The sequence below is a fragment of the Corvus hawaiiensis genome, chromosome 1 (genome assembly GCF_020740725.1).
Source record: "Corvus hawaiiensis isolate bCorHaw1 chromosome 1, bCorHaw1.pri.cur, whole genome shotgun sequence".
Classification (NCBI taxonomy): domain Eukaryota; kingdom Metazoa; phylum Chordata; class Aves; order Passeriformes; family Corvidae; genus Corvus; species Corvus hawaiiensis.
Window position 1 is genome coordinate 6,321,276 of NC_063213.1, and position 23,014 is coordinate 6,344,289.

At 41.1% G+C, this 23,014-nt stretch overlaps 1 protein-coding gene across 3 annotated transcripts in view; it reads right to left on the reverse strand.

Moving 5' to 3' along the window:
* PRKAG2 (protein kinase AMP-activated non-catalytic subunit gamma 2) overlaps positions 1-23,014 on the reverse strand; it is a 222,848-nt gene that overhangs the window by 170,627 nt on the left and 29,207 nt on the right. The window contains exon 1 of one of the 3 annotated variants that reach the window (XM_048321787.1): positions 192-329. The exons of the other annotated variants lie outside the window; for them this stretch is intronic. The gene's annotated coding sequence lies outside the window, so the exon portion shown is untranslated. Of the gene's footprint in view, positions 1-191; positions 330-23,014 lie in introns of those variants that run through there. 3 annotated transcript variants of the gene reach the window in all.

Genomic DNA, 23,014 nt, shown 5'->3' on the forward strand with positions numbered 1-23,014 from the left:
AAGATGGAGGGCTTGCTTTAATTGATGACTCCAGATCACTAAATCAGTGAAGTGGACTTGGCTTACACATCACTCAGTCTATTAATCCCATTTATTGGATGATGCTTCACCCTTTTGCAACTGGGTGCAGCCAACACCGCCCTTAATTCCGTCTACATCAAATAATAAATATCACTGAGGCTAGGCAGTACCTTTTCTTGAGCAGCAAAAGAGATGAGGTCCAGCTGACATCCCTTGTGCACCAGGCAGACAGCACATCCTAGGAACCATCCACTGCTTTCCTTTCCTTTGGTGTGCTAAGTGCCTCTGATAACACAAGGCCCTTGGGAGCAAAAAAGCTGAAAATGGTACATAGTGTTCACTCACAAATGGCAGCTATTACTTGAATCATTTTAAGACAAGATCACTGGCAGCCCTTTTTAACATCAAAATGAACAAATACTTAGTGTTTAGAAGGTTTTTCCCCAGCTAAATGAATATTTTACGCATGCAGCATGTACAAATAGTTCAGGAAAATAAACAAGCTTCCTCTTAAATTCTGTCTAAGGGGTACAAAAGAAACCAGTCAACCAGCTGGAGCAAGCAAAACCATTTTGTCTTTCCTCCTTGAGCAGTAGTAGAAAGGAAGGAAACTGTGGCTGACCTAGAGAGGGTAAAAGGGAGGACTGGATTCATATTGGAATAAAAAAGGTTCTCCTGCAAAGCACAGTTCAGGTCAAATGCTTCTCTGTACAGTTAACTTCTAAGGATTATTCTGATTAGTGATCAGATCAAATAAAATGGGGCATTAACAGCCAGGAAAATGTCCCATATTTCTAAATCATCCCTTTCAAATCACTCACAGGGCTCAGTTTGATGTAGCCAATTTCAAGAATCATCCAGACCTATTAAAGTGTTTTTTTAAAAAAATTAATCTTAAAACTGCTTCTGGTCTCAAAGTCTGATTGGCACAAATTCTACCTCAAAAACATGCCTTTTCCTCCCCACCTCTGGATAAGGAATATGAAACAGATTGCACAACTACATCTCAGATAAGCAGAACAGTTAATGGTTTAGATACCATTTCATAAATATTTGCTGAACTAGGTTTTGGATTCTGTCCAGTTTCTGACAACCATTAAAAACATTGAATAATTTGCCATTTTCTCTCACCCTTCTGGGATGAAAAATAGGCAAGAAGGTTTTATTGCTATAATTTCTTACCATTATTTAATGACTACTTGCATTTATGTTGATGTGTCCTGCCGAAGCAGTCCAAGTGATTTTTGAATCTACAGCCCTGAGGTGTCCAAATCACATTTACGTAAATATTTATATATTCTTTATTAAATATTTCCATCCTGAATACCTGGGCTCATATGTGGCTGTGTAAGCAAGTGGTGAAGATCTGAGATAAACCAACTAATTTCTGAATAAATACCTTGTTTCACATTGGGATTTCACGTGCCTGTGCTCTCTCAGAGATGCTAAGGCTCTGTGACTAAAAGCAGCAGTGAGTTAGTGCCCATCATCTAGCACAAGATGGTGCAATATGGGAAATCACACAAAGTTTCAACCATATTTTATCAACAAGTTCTATGAGTCTCATATTCAACCATACTTCATCCACAAGTTCTATGAGTCTCTATGAACAGGGATCGAAAATTCCACGATTTCATTTCCTTATATATTAAGGGCAATTCAGGATGTTCCAGAAAATGCTTTATATATTCAACTTTCCATGACAATAGATTTTTCAGATGCTTTCCATTCCCCCCCCCCCCAATTCTTAAGTCCTTGTGTCTCAAGCTCAGCAGTCATTATTCATATAAATCTATGTCTTTCTAAAAAAGTTCCTTTTAGAGCACCTCTAGATCCCTCATATATTTGGACTGATTGTAGGATTCTCACACTTTACCAGGCAGTAATGCTGGAGGGTAAACAAATCACCAAAACCTGCTTGTGCCTTGGTCTGTGAATCACACACTCACTTATGGCCCAAAGACCAAACTCTGAGGAAAGCAGATTTATGACTGTCACATTTTCACCAGCATAAAGCTACAGAATTGCTTGCCCAACTGAAACAGGCATTGTTGTACTGGTTTATTTTTCCATTTGAAGAGTTTAATGATTCTGGTTTTCAAAAATTCAGAGCCAGACCTCTCAATCAACTTCAGATTTGACTGCACATAATTCCTGCACAATTTCCTTGAACTGTTCCAAAACACCAACTCTATTTCGTCTTTTTGGTCCAAGTACAAGCCTAAAGTATCATAAATTTCTAACTGGCAGTACAGCAACCTTCCACAATTTCCCAGAAGAGACTGAAAATGTCTGGCTATTGGTTGTTGTTATTTATATTCCATAATTTTCCACAAAGATCTGGTGGTTTTGTAAGTACTACATAAATTAAACGAGTTCATGGAGCCAGCTTCCATTATAGTTTTCTTTTTCTTACAAGGCAAACAGTCCCTTGAAATCAATGGAGCTTCTCTCTGTGAAGATATCACTTCAGAACACAGCAGATACAGCAATTATTGAAGTGCATGGTGAGCCAGAGCTCTGCATGGCAGGGCAGGGCTTTTGTCCAGTGTGTAATTAAGAAATATGTTTTACATTTTTACAGCCAACACTCCCATCACATTCATGGTTGCCCTATCCCCACTCCTACTGAGCATGAGGAGCAGCAACCAAAAGCAACACGCAATACAGACGTGCAGCCTTCAGCAAAGAAGCCAAAGCACCTGGGGAATGCTCAGATGAGAGAAGCAACTCCTTGAAGGGCAGGGAAAGCCACAGCAGCAGCTGGGAGACCAGCAGAGCCCAAGGGGAAGACGAAACAGGGAGAAAAAAGTCCTAAACTGCACTATAAACTACATCAGCTCTTAGTAGAACACCCAAAGTAGTCCCTCAAGAGTTGATGTCTGGCAAAGGACAGCTGTGACCTGCAAGAGTTGCAAAAGGGAGTACAAGAAAAAAACCAAAACATTTAGCCCCAAGAGTAAGAGGTAGGGATGAACTGTGGAGTCCACTCCCCCAAATCAGGCAAAACTGCAAAGAAGAGTGATCGAGATGGTACAAAATGGAAAGAGAGGAGCAGAGAAAAATACCCCATGACAAACAAAATCCAGTTTACTCCTTTTTTAATCTCAAAACAGACACAGTTTTTTCCGTGCAATTTTTCGGCATGATCTATCAAGCAATGAACCAAGTAGCTGGGATTCCTGACTCACTGCTGACAAGCCAGAAGGAGAACATCCATGTGAGAAATATCAAACCCCAGTGAGCAATCACCCATCTCTCTCGGGGGAGGGAGTACCCTGCCAGCCTCTGCAATGAAGATGGATCACACTGCACCAGGGATGCCTCAGCCAGTTTGGTTACCAAAAGCGGGAGAACTGCATTTTCAAATCTAGTTCTTCAGCAGGACTCACACAGAGGGGTTTTTCCTCTGCATTTGCAAATATACCCAAATGCAAATGACATTGAAATGATGAGCTGTTCATACAAAGGCAGTACTGGAGGCTGCACAACAGCAGCCTTGTGCCCTGCTCCACATGGACCCCACTGCCCTTCCCACCAGTCTAGAGCTCACAGATGGAGGGATGGAGCCTCTTTCCTGTATCATGGTGGGGAGGAGGTGGATGAAGACACTTCTGGAGAGGTGCCAGTGCAGAGCTCTGCTGTGTCTGGGGTCAGTGGAGGTCTCTGGGTGCCTGGGGAAAATTACTAAGTCTGAGCTAGGACATGATGTTCAATAATTTAGGGAGTGAAGGACCAACACTTTGGACTATAATCCTCTGTGGTGTGGGTGAAACTCCTCAGAGATGTCCTGGTCTCTGAGGATGAATAAACCAGAGAGCAAAATTTATGTCAGGGACTTGGTGGTGACTCGGTGGTGCCTCATTCAGCTTTGCTTGAGGCATTCAGAGGGGCTGCCACACTGGTATCAGTGATGCTCTGGGAGGTTTTGAATCAGTAGCAATTGGTGATTCAGGATGACCAGATTTAAGCACTGTGGACCAGCTCAGAGCCCCCATTGCTTACCTTCTCTACAAAGACACTGATTTTTAGAAGTTTTGAAAGACACAGGATGGGTCTTACCTTGCTTCTAGTGTATCCCTTAAGAGCTTGGATGAGAAACACCCTTTGTGGGCCAGAAACAGTCCCACAAGACAACAGAAGAATGATACTGCAGCATCTAGAAGTGGGAGAAAACCACAGGAAAGTAGGATCTGGTGGGTTATGGGTAAGAACTCTGACCACAGGCTTCAGCATAAAATCCTTTTATATCTGCATGCAAAGGGTATTGGGATCTATGAAAATATGAATTCTCCAATATGACTTTCAGCTTCACTGGTCCCAGAGTGGGATCTCTAAGGACCAGCACTTCCATGAAGACACAGCAGTGGCAACATGGCTGAATGGAGATGCCTCAGCTCTGCTGCCTCCTCCATCTCTCTGCCTTTGGGCTGCTCTGTGCTCCCTCCCTTGGCAACACACACTGCTCCTGAGGGCTGTGCCAGCAACAGGGATGGGGGAGTCAGTACCAAAAAAGCCAGGGGAATAGGGTGGAAAATTTAGGCAGGAAGGAGAAAAAGGAGATGGTAATTAGTTGCACATAAACCCAGCCACACCTGAGCAGCCTGTAACATTTTAAGACTGGCTCTGAGATTGTGGTGGAGAACATACAATGCTACAGCACATCTGCAGCTCTCAGGAGAGCACTAATTATTTACCCAAAAGAAAACATCCCGCTACAATAACATCACAGCACACCCATCCTGGAATTAAGATGCTCTTGCACGCTCACAGCATGTTTTATTTTCTTTAAACCTCATGACTTAGGTTCGACTGTTGTGCTGGATGTTGAGTTATTTCATTGAAGTTGTCCCCCTGCCTGCAGGGCCCAGGTGAATTACCCACGTCCTCACATCTCTGCACAGCCTGGATAGGGATGGTATGTTCTTCAGGTCAGGCATTCTGGGCTTTCTAAGGCACTCTGTGCACGTAGCAACTTTGCTGTATGTAGGTTTTACCTTTTGTAGGTGTGCAATAAATAGTAACCATTAACTCTGAATTGAAGCAAAGGCCCACCTAGAAAAGGATGAAGTGGCTGCCTACATATAGGAATGAACAGTTAAAATGTCATCAAAGGTTTAGCAGCTCAAGTACAAAGATCTCTGCTGGTATCAGCTGGCTGTTAAAAAAAAAAAAAAGGAGGTAAGAGCACCTTGCAGCATTTAAAGTAGGTCAGCACTGCCAGGAAAGAAATACTTTTAAATACATTGTGATGCAGAAACCTGACTCGGAGTTACAAATTCACCAGAAAGAATTTGTGAGCTTAATCAAAAAAAGATGTAAATGAGTTTATCCACTCAATTTAATTTAGACACATGCAGCAGTTGGGGCTGAATCTAATGGGTATGAGCCACATGAACATTTGCAGACTGGCATGAACGCCCTAGGAATAGTTACATCCACAGAATTACACTGGTTCCTATCAGAATGAGCAGTCAGACTTTCAGACTGTAGCTAGAGATGATCACAGGGATTTCTGGAATACAGATGGACCATTGCCCTGAGAGCTGTTTCATTTGCTCCCACAGCACTGGTGGTTGCCCAGCTCTCAGGAAGATGCTCCACAAGGCTGGTGTCAGAGCAGATGTGTCACACGGGGCTGGTGGCACCGGCTCCCCTCTGCTGCGGTGCAGCTCAGGGACCCTCCCAGCAGAGCCACGCCCCCTCCCCAAAAAGATGCAAAGTGCTCGGAGGCAAAGCCCCACTGTTTCATTGTGGCATCCACAAGCACAGTGGAAGCCCTGTGGTGATGAGCTCTGAAATAGATGCCATCTATGAGAAAAGTTCAGTGTTTATGTAACCCCCAGAGGCAACTCTGCATATAGGATGCACCCAGTGAGAGTGCAGTTATTTTAAGATCAAATATTTGATTACCACCACAGGGACTTACTTGCAAAATAACTCCAAAAAACCAACCAACCAAAAAAAAAAAAAAAACCCAAAACCACCAAACCCCAAGTAAGAGCATACACAATACACAAGTTTAGGTTTTACTTCCCAATTTGGTCATGTAAATAATAATTTAAAATAATCTACCCACACCGGAAACAGAAGTGTGCTCTCAAAGTCTCTCACCACAGACAACAGCACTTTAAATACATCCTGGACACAAAATTTGCCTAAAGAAAAGTGAATGCAATTTGATTGTAAAGAAACCAGCTAATAAAGAACCAAAAAACTTTTAAGAAATCAAATACAAGTACAAATGATCATGTCAGAAGAAACACTTATGTCCATTTCTTCAGCACTCTGGTTTTCATTTGGTTTTTTGTTTGTCTGCGTTGGGTTTTTTAAAGGTAAGACAACATTGCACACAAAGCAATCACTAACCCCAAACAGGCATGTATATAAAACAGGCTTTTTTCACTTAAGAGGTTAATGAAATAATTTTAAAGGGGAATTCTTTTAAAGGCTGTAACCTTTACACCTTACAAAAAAAGGGTGTAAACTGTCAGTCAATTAATTTTACTCATACCCTGATCCTGATTAATAGGAGGATAATGTGTGTGAATATATGTACATCTATCTGAAAAATTACACACACACATATATATAAACACACATAAAAACTACGGTTGCAGGTGAATATTTTTAGTTCTTCCCACCTTCTGTGGCCTCCCTGTTAGTCTATATTTTAAATGATGAAGGATGACTTTGAGGTTGAGGTTGGCAGAGTATCCACATTCTATTCCCAGTAGATAAATTCCAGCAAGCCCTGAAGGCTGATGGGTCATTTCTCTCAATCAAACCTTGACTAGGTTTACCTAGGAAGAGTTGTTTTTTTTTTTAACATACTTTCAGCATTTTGTAGAACTGGAAGAAAAAGCGATGGTGTTTTTTTTAAACTTTGTACATTTGACACAATATTGACCTAAACCCACAAATAAAATAGCAGCAACAACTACAACCTACACACAAAGCATCACTTGTGTGACTCCTCACACTGAAGTTGTCCTCCACAGACACTTGGGCTTCCAAACCTGCCCCAAACGCCCCAGACTCCACTGGGGGCAGCACCACAAATCCCAAACCTGCTTTGGGGAGATTCTACGAATTATGCTGCAAGAATACTGCAGATTGCAATCAGAACAGTAATTGTGTCATATCAGTTTAAAAGATCAACCAATTTGACCCAACCTTCCCCAAGTCATAGAATAGCCCAAGTTCAAAAGGACCTCAAAAGATCATCCCTACCAACCTTTCATGGAAAAGGAGCCTGGATGAGATTATCTAGCACCCTGTCCAGTCACATCTTGAAAATCTCCTGGAAAGACCAGTTCCATACCTCAAAATACCACATTTATACAGTGTTTGTTTTAATCACTATGTTACAGTGCTGCATTGGGTAACATAAGCCCAAAAGCTTTTGAGCTGACAGAAATCCCCCTGCGAGTGCCCAACCACTTCCCTCCAGCTGTCAGCACCAGAGCAGCTTCTGAACAGGAACACATCCCATAAACAGCAGGATCATCTGTTTTGAAGGTTGAAGACTGAAATCTTGTTTCTTGGCAACATTCAGTAATTCAAAGCACATTTTTACATGTTCCATGAAATGTCTTTTTCTTCTTTTCCTAGTACTTTTGAACCTATACACATTTTCCAGTGGGAACCAGCGTGGTGGACATGGGTCCCAGTCCCAGTCTCTGAGCTGACTCCCCACATGGTCCTGGGCAAAAATGTGCTTTGCTGTGGCAGGTCTAATGAGATCTCATAGACTTAATACAAGATCTAATAATACTTCCATTGATTTATAAGCAAGAATCACTCTTCCACACCAGGCTGTGCAGCCATATTTGCAAAATGCAGGATTATCAGTTTAGAGCAAGCAGGTACAACCACAACTCTTCTTTATTTATCATGAAAAGGAAAAATCATTAATGGTTGTCCTAAAATCTCTTCTGTTTTCATTTCTCCCCTCCTGGCTATTCTTTGTTGTTTTTTTAGACTACACTCTCTTCAGAGGTACCACCTTTTAACAGAACATCATACAGTAACAATTATTGTTTACTGAAATTATGATATAAAGATAATGATATGGCATTAAATAAGGAAGCACCAAGAAACCTGAGAGATCATTTGGCCACAACACCACCAGTAAGTATGACAAAGCTTTGGATCTTGATCAACAAATAACCAGTGGTTGAGGGCTCTGCAAACAACTCCAGAAAGGCTTTCAACCTTGCCCTTGTTGTCGGATACCTCTGTAGTGCTCTTGCCAAAGATAATTTTCCCCTACAGTCCAGTAATATATTCTGAAAAAAAATTTTGATTTATTTTAGGATATGTTAATTACTATTTCTGTGTGTTATTAGCAGCAATTTCTTAAGAATGCATAAGTTGTCAGCTATTTTGGAAGAAAAAAAGGGAGGAATTGCAGCTAAAAAATACCCCTGGGTTTACCCCCTCCTAGCACTTGAAATGAATGATTATGAGGGTGGCATAAAATACCAGTTATACTGTCCCAAAATAGAATAAACATTTCCATCCATGTACAGCTCAAGATATTTGTTTCTCCAAGACCACTGCCTCTCTTGATTGCAAAGCAGCTTTTGAAAGCAGATTTCTCAGTCCCTCACCTTTCCACTCTAATGCTTCTGAAATATGCCCGTTTAACAAGTTGCAGGAGGGCCTCAGGGACCTCCTGCTGAAACTCTGACAGCACACAGACGTGTAATAAACTGGCTTCCACCTCAGCTAAAGCTTTTTTACTAAAGGTTTTTCCATACAGAACTCATTCCTTAGTTTTAAGAGTCTGATTACCTCTCTTCAGAGCATCAGTACAGATTTTCACTGAAAGTTTATCAGCAAGCACTGTTTTTGGGAAAGGAATAAAAGAAATATATCTAACTTGAACTTTGCAGTGCAGCCTTGCATTGCCTTTGGAATCTACTCTGTGAAGTCAGATTTTTGTGTAATACACTGACAACATCTCGAGCATCAGTAGATACGGAGCTAATTTGTTTTATTTCCTCCAGGGCAGGAAGAAGGGAAGCAGAAAGCATCTGGAAGAAGAAACTTAAACCCCTACAACTGCCTGGAAAACACCATTTCAAATGCTAGATTTCAAGGGCACAGAAGGAAGTGACCACTGACTGGACTATATTTAAATGCACTATGAAGCTCAATACTGTGGTTATTTTTAGGCAAGAATAATAACTATTCCCCTTTCTTCTGTACAAACGTATTCCTAACAGGCATCCTGTCCAAAGAGTGAGCCTGGGCAAATCCTAACATTGTCAGGAGCACAGAAGGGGGCTATATGGCTGCCTACAGGAACGCTGATTTTTTCCTGCCACCAAAGAGATATTAGCAGTGCATTTCCAGGATGGAGTTTCCTTCCCCGGGTCCAAGTCCAACATTTACTCCAGTCAGAAATGATCCAGATGTCATGTCAGACTCTAGATTACATCCCAGCTGAAAGGCAGTGCAGCCAGTATCCCTCAAAATGTCTTAGCCTTAACCTGCCTGTGATATTTTTAGCTGTGGTCTTCCAAGCCAGAGCTTGCCCAGACAAGTGCTTCAGGAGCATCCAGAGAAAACTGAGCACCAACAACATCCACTAGTTTCTGACATGGCTAACCTTTCTGAATCCATTCCTCACTTCAAGTTTACAAAAACAAAGAGGTTAGTCTAACTTAGTGCTAGAGTTTGAGCTTCATGTACTGAAGGGACAAGCATAATGTTCTTGCATGAACTGATTATTGGATCACTGGGAGAAGAAAAGGTGATTCACATGCTCAAGGTTAAAACAAATGGAGCTGTTTGGGACAGAAAGGATTTCCTCTTCTTCCTTCCTTCCTGCCCCGATGTGAAAGTGCTTTGTTTGGTAGTTTTTCATCTTTTTCTGTGTGGTCCTGTTTCCAGGGCCACCTCGGAAAATTATCTAACAAAGTCTTTCTGCTGGGAAAGTAAATTTCAGAATAAAAAGCTGCTGGCAGTCTTGATTACTCCAGCCCCTTTCCTGCAGTACATCATGGTGGTGGCTTTTGGTTTCAGTGACACTCTGCTGGAGGCTGTGATGTGCTCTGGACTGTAGTGGGTCCCTGCATATAGGGTGTAATAAGTGTTCTGTAGATCCTTGTAGCACGAAACCTTTGGAGATGGCAACTACCAATGCTGACAGAGAAGAACCTCCTGGAAAGAACTGGCGTCATCCACATGGAACAAAAAGCAAACACAGCACTTGAGGGATGCAGCTCCAAGTTTCTGTCTCTCACAAACATCCCCGCACACACCTGCAGCTCATGGCAACCAGTGCCACTGCACACAGATTTTCTGAGACATTCAACTTGTCCTAAGCAACCAGCAGATCAGCTTGTTCCTCCAGATGTAACCACAAACATTCAGCAGTTTAAGCTAAGCTCTCTGGCCAATTTCATGGCTTTTATTTTTTTTTCATTGAGGAAATGAGGTAACAGGACAATGCAGAGCAGTCCATATTGATCTTACTCCACTACTAAATTTCTTCAGTTTATGAAAATCACTAAGAGGCAGTTTCTGTGCCAGCTACTCAGAAAGCTGCAGAGCAAGTCAGTGCCTCTAACATGTTACAAAACTAGTTGTAAAGTCATAAGTTTGATGTATGGCTACAGCTACGGACACATGCTCGAAACAAGGATTGCATCTGAATCTAGTGTTTTGCAATTGCAATTTTAACAACCTGGTTTAAGTTGCCTTCAAGTCTTGCCAAACTATAATGAGAAAGAGCAGAAATTTTCCAAAGCTGCGTCTGCCCAAAGAGGAACTATCTGAGAAAACTTCAGCCAAAATATTTAAGCATTCCAAAAAATGTTGCAGAGAATATTTCTGTATAAGAAACAATTTTCAGGTGAATTTTAGAGGGAGATTTCTAGCTCCTCCTTGGTTTGGGTCTAAGAGTTATGACTTGGCAGAACAGACTGCATAAAGCAAATGTTTCTATTCTCTATAGAAAAATGGACCTAAATTCAACTACTTTGCACAGGGACTTTCATGCTTACACTGGACAAGCACTGGCAGCAGTGGGACTGAAAAACTGGCCTCCTTGAAATAAGACAAGAGGAAATGTGGGAGATAATGTGGCCAGTCTAACTAGTAAGCAGCCATGGTGCCTGGGAATATCTCAAAAGGAGAAAGGGACTGAAGAAGAGGATAGAATCTAATACTTGCTGGACAAGGAGACTGAAATTGAGTTCAGACACCCACAGAATGGAAAGTGGGATTAAGAAGCAGACATGAGGTAGAGACAGTGAAGAGTGGCTGAAGGCATAGGATGTGAGTGAGACAGCTTTATGGGGAATGGGCAAAAGAGACTTCACTTCCTGCCCATCTCCAACAGATTAAACAGAATCAATTCCTCCTGAAGAAAGCAACAGGACTGGGTAAACTGACATCATGGGCAGGAGTCAACTAAGACTGAGACACCTAAGCTCAGGTGTCTCACCGCAAGTGCCTACATATGACCACGTGTTTAAATTCCCAGGATAGTAAACAGATACAAAGGGTGGCATTCAGTGGCTGAAACAGAGGTCCTTATTGCCATCTGAGATGGCACAGGTGAGGGCACAAGACTGACATCTGCCACAGCATCCACATGTGGCCTGCACTCTACGGGAGAACACTTCACCCATTTGCCTGGAGTCCTTTGGCAGAAAAGATGTTACTGTTTGTGACTGACATATCCTCTCCTCTGCCCTGAGAGAAGATACCAGCAGTATCCCAGTGTCAATGAGGAAAGCTGAAGGTCTGGCAGGGTACCTTAGCACAGCTCCAGTGGTAGCTTACAGGCTTAGAAATGGGCACCCTAATGGATCTGCAGAAAAGAAAGGAATTAAGTTGGACAAGCTACTTGTGTCCAAACATTTCCCAGCTTTTGAGGCACTGACTTTGTAACCTTACCAATATTCTTTCAACACTTCCTGAATATTTTTAAATAAAGGCCTTATACATGAATTTGGACTGGGGTAGCCAGAAGCATCTAATGAAATTCAAACAAATCCTCTTTGATTTGTGATAGTCCATAAAACAGCACTAGGCATACGTAATGCACAGCATGTTCTCTACAGATAGGTACCTCTGCCAACTAAAGCAACCCCAGAGATGGTAACCACTAAAGACAAACATGCTTAAACAAATGGTTTATGAAATCCAATAGCAAGGCACTGAGAGCAAGGCCAGTCTAGTTTGATTTCTCTGCCTCCTGTTTATCTCTCCATGAGGAATTCAAACGGAGAAGTCCTTGTGTAACTCATGAAGACCAAAGAGGAAGCTCAAAGCACTGTGAAAAGGTTAGTGAAGACAACAACTGGAAACAGATACATGCTTTGCACTATGTTAATCATGAACAGTTTCTGTTTGAAATCTCAAACACAAGCTCAAGCAATTCAGGCCCCAAACCTGATGCGGATATTTGGCAATCACCAATCTGTGTGCAAAAGAATAAAGAAAACCCTGCTCTTTGTACTGCTGTTAGAGCTGTTTACTTTCTGGCGTGAGTTCGCAGTTCCTGAGATCTTAGAATAAGTTCTGTAACCACAGAGCTGCAAAGGTTTGAGAACTGTACCAGACCTTCGGCCAGCAGTTCAACAAACAACTACAAAAGAAGAGTTCAGATCTTCAAAGAGAAAGAGGAAGGAAATCAGCTGTCAGCTAGCTTAAAAAAAAATAAAAGAAAAGAAAAAAAAAGAAAAAAAATGCAGATGATTTCTCACTTACCAGTTTACCTCAGAAAAAATCCCAGCCACCATGAGCCTAGGAGACTAACTGTGAAAGGGAATGGAAGCCGAAATCTCCCCCTTCAAGGGGACACAGTATTTTTTTCAGCAGGGATGGGCTGTATGGATCTTCACAGAGGCACTAAAGGGCAGCCTGCCCCAGTCCCTCTGCCTCAGCCCATCACACTGAGCAGCACTGCCTGGGTGCTCACGTGTCAGACACATCCCATGCTCTCACAGTGAGCACTGAATGACCTTCTCCACACTCAGGGGATCGTGATTTCTACCAGACACACAGAAAGGTTAAATCAAAGCCATCTCAGCAAACTCAGCTTTTTAGGCCCAGTTTTGTAGCTGTACAACATTTCAGTAAGAAGTTCACAGCTCCACACCAGATCCTCTAAGTGGGAATGAGCAGATGCCCTTGGGGGAAAAAATCCACAATATCCCTAGGATAATGCCAGTGTGTCATCCCAAAACTGTACTAACATCTAATGTATTTCAACTGATTTTGATATTCTGTTGCTATTTCTTCTAATCAAAACTTTTTGATTTGTTGCTTTCACTGAAGGAACAAGCTGAGATAAAAAAACAGGCAACAGAAGAGAGAAGTATGGGATCCCAAGATAAAACAGGAATAAATTTGCTTTCATTTTCTTTTCTCTCCTTTTTTTTCCCCCCCCATATTTCAATTGTCTTATGAATCTACCACAGTTCTTACAAACTTGTAAAAGAATTTTTAATTTTTCAATTTTTTTTTTTTTTTTTTTTTTTTTTTTTTTTTTTTTTTTTAGTTTTTCTCAATTATTTAAGAAATTGTTTTGTTACTTTGGGAACATGTCTTCTCTTCTATGTTACTCCATTTGCAAACACCTATTTTTTCCCCCAGTGCAAAAGCAGATGTCTCCAAGCAGCATCATACAGGAATTTTTTCAGATATGAAAGAAAGTTATCTCAGCAATACCATTCTTGCCTTAACCAGTAGTGGGTATGTAAAAACTGGCTTCATCTGGTTATAATGCACTGCAGTTTACTAATCTGTGTAACTTTAGGGAGTACTTCATTTTATTTAGCTAAACTATTGATACACTGCAATCAATTCAGCTGGCTGATTTTTGGCAATAACACATTTACCTGCATTTCTAATTGCCACTTCTTTTGCTTCCTCTTATTTCTGCCCTTTCATAATTTTGCTTGGCCAACTAACACACATATAAAACTCAGTCTTTAACCTTCATCCTCATTAGGTATCTGTTCCCTGTCTCTTGGGCTCACACTCTAGTTTCACATATACGATACAATTTACCCCAAACACATCCTAAAATGCACATATTCCAGCATGATTACATCTCTTCTCAGCGTGAGCATTGTTGCCATGTAGGTCAAGCCTATGAAGTAAATTGTGTCCTTCAGGGGCTGAAAGGCAGGATTATCCTGTTAAATCTCAGTCCTTCTTACCACCACCTAAAACCTCAAGCTCACACACCTTCTTCCAGAGGGCTGTGTGGAGAGAACCCCATCAACCACGGGAGGGCTGCACATCGAACTGGACCAAAAAACGTCAGGGAGTCATCAGCTACTTAAGCTTGACTCCTGTTTGAGCCTGACAGCAGCACAACAGAACCCCATGAATTACTCCTGCAGGCCTTGCCAGCGGCATCCCAGGTTCTCCTGCCTTTGGAGTCTTATTGGGGATTCCAGTGAATGCTACAGAGGTATCTCTCAGTGACTCTAGGGGTTCCTTCTGTATCCTGATGAAAAACGAGCACAACCGCATGAACTGGTCCTCACAAAGACACATCCCCATCCCCTGTTTACGCTGATCTAAACCAACAGAGCAAAACCATTCTGAAATGCCCACATTTATTATTTGCAATATGTACTCGCCAGTAGCTGTTACAGAAATGCTCTCAGAATTTCCCTGCCTCTTGATGGCTTTGTAAGCCAAACACCCCAGTAAAGTTGTGTATGAGAAAAACAAGGCAAAATCCCAAAGTTACCATCCATATCCACAAAAACAAGGTGAGAAAAACATGTCAGACATCCATGTAAAGCTTTAGAGGCATCATTACTGACCAGAGGCTGAGCAACTGAGGTGTGCACATTTCTTGTAAGAGCTACTAAAGGAAGTGACAATCTATAATTTAGCTTATTTTTCTATGTAGGAATGCAGCATGAGCAAAGGAAAACATGATTGACAGCCCATATATAACTCAATATGTTTCACTTAGGAGATCTTAGAGCTTTGTAATTAGTGAAAAACAGAATACATGTTTTTGCTGAAGACTTGTCACCAGCTCAACTCACAGGAATTGCAGTTTCAGTTTGAAAAAGTGCAGGGTTAGTTTAGAGAATTCAGTTTAATGTTATCCCAAATGACATTGAGCTTTGCCAGTGAAGGAGCCAAGAAAGCCCAAAATGACCCATAGCAGACCTCCCAGTGACTGACAACCCTCAAATACTGTTTGCTAACAATATCATTTATTAATATCAATAGCAACCCAGAGGCTGCATTACATTGCCAACAACAGCAAGCCCCACACAGGTCATGTTTCCCTACTGATATCCATGAATATTTTTGACCACAAATAGTATTACATAAAACTAAAGGAATATTTGCATCAACTATAGCAACGAAGAACAACTCCAGGAAAAACAACCTACCTTCCTGCAGTACCTCAACACCTTAAAATGGTAATTTGGTTCTCTTTGTTTGTCCTACATGGTTGAAAGGTTTTTGAGTAATTCCTAAATAATGCTACCTTCAAGCCAAAAAGATCTGAATTCTGGAGCCAAGGCAGCCCAGCAGACAAAACCTCAGGGTGCTGGGAGAAGAAGGAAATTCTGAAGCCAAAACGCTATTCAGAAGTTTGTAAATAAGTCAGGAATTTCCCCCAGAAAAGCTCTGCAGCAAAGAGGCCTGGCTGAACTGCCAGCTGCTGGGGAAATGTGACTATGGAAGGCTCTTCAAGGGCCAAGGTATTCACCTGCTGCCAAGGAGCAGCAGGCCTGCTCCCATTCCTGAGCTGCCAACAGGCTGAAGTAGTCTTTGAAACACACAGGGCAAATTAGCATGAAAATGAAGAGCAACGTATTAAAAATGTTATGCAGATGGAGGCAGAAAATGGTCCCAAATTAGGATTTTCCAGGCTGCGACTGATTTGTGGCTTGTTGTTCAATTACTCTGGGTTAATAAGATCATTACTATAAACATACTCATTAAGCCACTGCAAAATGTGGTGAAGCTGCTCACCTGGTATTCGTTTTTATGCAATCACAGACAATATTTGTAGGCCAAAGCTTAACATCAAAGTTCAGAGAAATGCTGGTGGGGTTAATAAGAAGTACCATTCAAATAAAAGTTTTCATGCCCAGAATTCTGCAAACACGTCCTGATTCATCCTCCCAATAGCTTCATCAAGGAGATAAGGACAAATCCTGCTCCTTTTTGGAAACTAAGGAAAGAAAAGGCAAAGAAAGTCATTCACCCAGAGTCACTGCAGGAGAGAGCAGGAGGTAAAGAGCTTTAGATGTTTAGTCATGCACTTGTTGGCACAAGCCTTGGATCTACCCAAGCCCTTCTCTCACCACAGCTCCCAGATCTGAGGAGAATTCCTCATCGCCAGGACTGTGTCTGTGTCAGTGCTGCTGACTGAAACTTCAGCAGGAAGACATGGAAACGCTCCCTAATGAAACAGCGCGGCAGTGAGGAGAATTAAGGACCAATTCTCCTTGCAGGCTTGGCACGTAAGTCTCATTAAAGTTAACAACAGATATGAGACTCATGTGCAAGGGAAAGTGATTAGAGCCTTAAATCAAATCAACGTCGCGTTTGCCACATTGTACCACTTCAACAACTCCTTTACTGCCCACACTGATGCTGCTTTCCCAAGGAAGTTTAATTGTACTTACATTTTTCTTTCTGTGGCAATGTTTTTTTTTTGAGAAATTTAAATATTATGTGTTCAGCGTTGCTGCTAACAGGGCTGTCTCTATCAGTAAAAATGGTCACACCTGGATAACTGGGAAGGTGAGGATTAGGGACTGTTACAGAATTATGGACTTCAAAAAAAAAAAAACCAAACTAAAAGCTCATACTTCTGTGAAGGCTGAGAAACTGTCCAGAGGGATGAATATGTACACATGCTCCTTATTTCTTTGTTCAACACAACAAAAATGCACCAGCAGATTGTGGGAAATGGCTTTTTGGGAATATTCTTGATTAGCAATACACTTCTTTCACAGCCAGAATAGCTCTGCAGTTCATATGTCACACACAGAAGCAGTTTTCAAACTATTGTTCACAGTAACAGCCAAGCATTGTGCTTATTTTGGGTTTTTTGTAACCAAAAATGCTCAAATCAATCCAAGGAAGGACTCCACAGCTACCTTTTGGCTCCACAAACCCCACTTTTCCTACCTGCTTAGCACAGGACTGCTCTCCTCTCCTTTGCTCACCAGAGCCCCTTTCTAGATTTTTTTCCACATTCCAGATCCCCCAGGCCACAAATCAACAGGGTCTTTTCAAGACCCTTACTGTGTTTACCTGGACCCAGTGAAAACTTAAAAATGGCACATTTGTATTTGTACTCAACACACATTTGTACTCAACCCTTAAAAAATAAAGCTACTCAAGAAAACATTATCTATACACAAATGCTGTAAGGTGTCAGAGCAGAGAATATTTCTAGAGACGTGTTACATGACAGAACAGTCTTAGATTGGCAACAATAATACAAAATAATAATAAATAATACGAAACTTGGTCATTCTTAAGCACATAAAGAGAAAAAACAAAGTGTACAGAAGCTTCTCAAACACTCCTGTCTCCAAAGAAAATAATGCTCTGCTCTCCACCAGTATGAGAAGCACTTTCTGCCCACTCAAGTAACAGCCATACTGTCACCTGTGTGACCACTGAGGTCTGCAGAGAAAATCTTTAACTCTTTTTTCTCAATTTATATACAGGCAGTAAACAAAAACTTCCAAAAATATGTATTAAAAAAAATAAAATAAATGGCTGCTCTGAAGTTTTCTTCTCTCAGACTGGTACTTTTGATTATCCAAATGATGGAATTACAGAGTAGGAGGCACAAAACTATTCTGTAATTTAGGATTATTTGGAGGGACCAGTGAATTGTTGCCATATGACAGTAAGAGAAATATCTTACATAGGTAGGTTATGAGTAAATCACAGACTCATCTAATGTAATCTGAAGCAGCAGTCTGTGAATCCAGAAGGAAGAATAGATGTGATATGCCTTGAATGCTGTAAAACTTCTTACGTTCCCACACAGGACACTCTCATAACCAAATTAGAGAAATAAGCTACAGATAGAAATCACTGTGAAAGTGTCCCCTCAAAAAGCCCTCAACAGGGGGATTAGTAACTTGCCACTAAGGCTGGAAGTCTCCTGCATAGCATCACTGTTGGCCTGGTTGTAGGCAGTGCTTTATTTATCACCTGGATGACTGCTTTGAGAAGACAGTTCACAATAATTATTAAATAATTTTATTTAGACTGCATGAGGTTTCTGAGCTTTTTTAAGGACAGCAAGAGTAACCAGTGTGATCTTGCAAACCAAGAAAAGATCCTCATCCATGAAATGAAATACTATAAACTACAACAGGTTAGAGAAAAAAGGGAGGCAACACCTAAATATGAAGCAGGGAACAGCTGGCTATTAGCCAGGCTGCTAAAAGGGAAAACTACTTGAGAATGAGTCAGTGACATGAAACTGCAAAAAAACCCCAAATGTATCCAAATAGGTACACTACTAGGAGAGCTGTCAGACAGCATTACAGGCAATTTTCCCACTTCATAAGACTTTTGTGAGTCTAACTTTAGATCTTGTTTGTCCACAGCTTCTTCAAAACACAGTGCTCCAAAATGGAACAGTCCAGAGAACCAGAGGAGGACAATCACATATGGTCTATGTGCTGATAGAACTGGGGTTTCCAGACTAGGAAAGAGAAGACAAGAAATAAACATGCCAGTGGTCAAATACTCTCCATCATCACTAACCCAAGAACAAAGGTAAATCAACTTAATTAACAGGAAGGAAGATTTAGGTTGGACAGCAGGGATAATTTTCTGTCACAAACCCGTCACAAAGTTTAAGAGACAGTCAAGGGATGCTGAAGAACCTGCTGCTTTGGAAGGTGGTAGATCTTACTAGAAAGAGCTTCTATCAAAAAGAGCTTATCTAGAGATGGTCTGGTTGCTTTGGAGGCTGCATCTGAGTTTTGTGGCATCCCACACACCCCACTTTCACAGAAAAGGTGGTCTTGGATAAGGGAATTTGCAGCATTATCTCCTCCTCCCATCTGGATTCAGCAGAGGCAGAGCTTCAACCTGAACATCTGTGTGTGTGCAGGGCCAGGATGGGAGGCTTGGTTGTAGAAGTACCATGTGCTGCTTTAGCAGGCATTCCCTCTTTTCATTGATCCTGCTGGATTTTTGTGACCTATCTGCCATCCATGGCCTCAGTCCAGTCCCGCTCCACCTACCCTGCTTTAATGCAGGAGTCTGGACTGAGTGATCTCCTAAGGTCCAGAATGGGAAGCCAATGCTTCCAGAGGGTGTGTCACACCAATGGGGCTTAAGACCTTGGCTTTGATTTCATTGAGGCTGAATCCACTCTAGTTTCAACTGTTTTCTCTCACAACAGACAATCATGAACTGATGATTCACAGCAGGAATGAAATATAATTTTCGTAACATCAGATCTGGTTCCCTTCACCCCATATAACAAATGCAAAGAAAAATATATATTTGAATAGTCCTGGTTTTAAGTGTCCCAATAGCTCTCTCACATGCTACAGTCTTCAATATATTAATACAAACACAAAACTTGTAATAATTTTTCTTGGCTTTTATTCAGTGTTTAGCTATTTGAATTATTCCTGGTATAGAATACATACGTTCCACAAACAGGACTCCATGCAAAGTCTATAGTTTCCAATAAATAACATAATTAACAAAGAAAACAATCCCTGAAACACACGAGCAGACACAAGCATACTGAGAGCCATTCATGTTCCTTCAACCACATCGAATCCACCTTCCCTATGCACTCAGAACTTCAGGCGAGACTGCTGGACAGAAGTTAGGGTTAGGCCATCCTCTGCTCCCACAGTGAATGGGTAAGGTCCTGCAGGTGCCAACCTTTGCATCTCAAGTCCTCTTGTTTGGCACCAGAAACATGGCATAATTTAATCAGAAACTGTACCTTCCCTTCAGCAAGACTCGGGGATAACCTGAAGGAAAGAGAGCTCCAGAAAAAGCGCGAAGTTCAACTCACAAACAGGTCAAGTAGATTTTCTGATCAGATCTATTTTTTATGCTATGTTTACACTGCAAAATGCTCCAAGCAGGCTAAGATCCCACCCAGGCTGCTCATCAAACACTTCAGCTACCTATAAGCATTTCTTGCAAAACGCAAAAACACTTTCCATTTCGTTTAGTAAGAACACAGCACAGAGTGCCCATAAAGTCAATCACAGGCTCAAGAGCAAAAAGCTGCCTGACTCATTAATGTTCCTCAGCCAACACACCCTTCTTCATCTTCTCATGGGTTATGGAACTGGCTGAAGACTGGAGCTGGAAGATGTGAACTGGCTGTCACTGTACTGTAACACCAAATCCCAGCACTGTTCTTGTCTGCTCTGCTGCTTACGGATTTTCCTTCACACGCTGTCTGGGTAACACTGAGGAAAGCCCTGTTCCACCACAGTGGGCTTGCTGTGAAAACATATATATAATAAAGAGTTGCTGAGAGTGCAAGGGTGAAATATGACCCTGGCATAGTATGACATTTAATAATTAAGCAAGTTTTGGAGTTTCAAGATACAGAAACATTGCCCTGATTAGTATCAAAGCAGTAAATACTGTCTTCAAAAGTGTTTTATTACAAACGTAGAAGTGAGCAGCCAAAAATGTAAAGCTTTCATTTCAACACAATTCTTTACTCCTTTTGTTTTAGCTGGAGAAACACAGGCATGGTACAACCTGTCCAACTTATAGCAGAGCTTGCCAATTTAAGATTTTCCTTCAGGTGCTGACATTCATGATGCAAAAGAAAAGCCACATAACTGATTACAGCCTGCACTCTCTGAACAGACAAAAGAGAAATGGGGGAAAAAATCCCCAAACCTTCCTGTTTGGCTGTCATTTGGGAGCTAGACAGAGAGATTATAATGTTACATGTCCATTTTTCTGTCGCAGGCTGATGAAAACATGCCTCAGGATGACAAAAAGGAAAGGCCACTGTGGTGACAGGTCAGGGCTGGCAGTCACGCGAGCAGGACATGCTTCCTTTGGCCTCCAAATCCCAAATATCAGATGCAGATTTTAACTCTCAGGTTACTAATCATGGATCCCAAAAAGTGGTACTGAGTCCATGGTCATCTTCTCATTTAGAAATGCAGCCTTATTTCAACCAAACAAATTTTGATTCACTGATTTCTAATTCTGGTCATCTATTGATTACCAATTATTGTCTTAAAGTAGTTCTTGGGTACATCACTAAGCCTAATGCACTCTTTTGTTCTGAACTATATTGACTTCTATAGAAAAAATACATTACTTCAGAAAAGTTAGAAAACTGAGTAAAGCCTTCTGTCCATTTTTGGGGGAAGGGGAACAAAAACCAGGTTTACAGTCTTAAACTTTCTGTACCAAATTCAAAATTTTAAAATATGGGTCAAATTTGCAGTGTAAATAGCTTAATTATTCTTTAAAAACACGATGTGTTTCCCCACAGTTATCCTATACTGCATTACACAAGTAACCAGCCCAATTATACAAGGGATGCTGAGAAAAAGAGAACCAATTTTCACCAAGGCTACAGAGACTGACAACTGCTGGAGGCAGGTTACCAGACTTAACTGACAAATTATTTCACCTGCTACTGCAAATCCTGCATTCCTAAGTACTTTAGACAAACCTCTTAATCCGCCACTTGAAACAATTCCCAGGTTGAAGCATTTAAATCAAAGTAATATAAAGTTAACCCTCAACAAAGAAAACTAATGGCTTTACAAAGATGTGCTTTACAGCAAATTTAGGTTGAGTCAGATACTTGCAAGTTCATTCAAACCTGACTGATCTGCAGAGGTTTTTCTTTTAAGAAAAGAACTGAAAGGAAATGAACAGTTAAAAAAATTACTAAGGTAAAAATCACACAAATTAAGAAGCCACAAAGAACAGGAACTGTCAGCCGGTTATTTTTAACAAACCCAAACCACCAAGGTATTGCTGTAAGGTAAAAAAGGTAACTCATTAAACTGACAATAAAAATAGATTAATACAGCTGGAAAGATTTCCTTAACTGTTTTTAAATTAAAATACGTGTATATAAACCAGGTCAACAGCAATTTTACTTGTGAATTAAGATGCTGTTGTTGGGGAGTATAAAATCTTCCCAGATGTAGGTTACAACTCCTCAGACCTGGAAGACTATTATCAGGCCATCAGGTCAGGAATTAAGAGTTGTCTCTGTCACTGATATACCTTCTGACTTTTATTAAAGCAAAGCAAAAATCCAGCTTTCAGTCCTGTGTAAATACAGAATTTAAAAACAATCTGCACTGGAAAGACAAACTGTGTACTATCACCTGATGCTTTATAGTCTGTGTTTGACAAGGATTTACTAGTGCTTATTTAAGGAGATCTGTGCATGATTCAAGATCATAAAACAATTCAAAGGGGAAGGAATTTCTAAGTCTTTAGACCCAGCTCCTACTGAAAGTAGGGTCAACAGGGAATTTCAACCAGGGTGCACAGGGCTTTAGCCAGCCTTGTCTTGAAAAACTCCAGATATTCATAATCTTTAAGATCTGAAAGAAACTACTCATTTCAAAATAACACAGGAGTTCTTGCCTCAAAATAGTGGTTTATGTGATACTCCTCTAATTGTCTTTGGCATGGAAGCATTTTACTACTGTACTGAACGTATTTTCATCTCACCTTCTCTTTTTTACTCCAGAAGGCTCAAGACAAATCTGCAGTCTTAAAAGTCTCAGATGTTTCATTGATGATAGAGTGAAATTCTGGGACCATGTAAACTGGAAATGGAATTTCCTCAGGTTTCAGCAGAGCCAGACAGTGGCTACAGGACCCCAAATATGCAGAGAAAAACCCCCAAACTCAAATTCTTACATGGAATTATTAGGGTTAATAATTATATTCATTTTAATGGGACAAACTGTGTTTTCAGCGGCCTATCAGTTTCTTAACCAGCAAATGAGCCTGAAAGGCA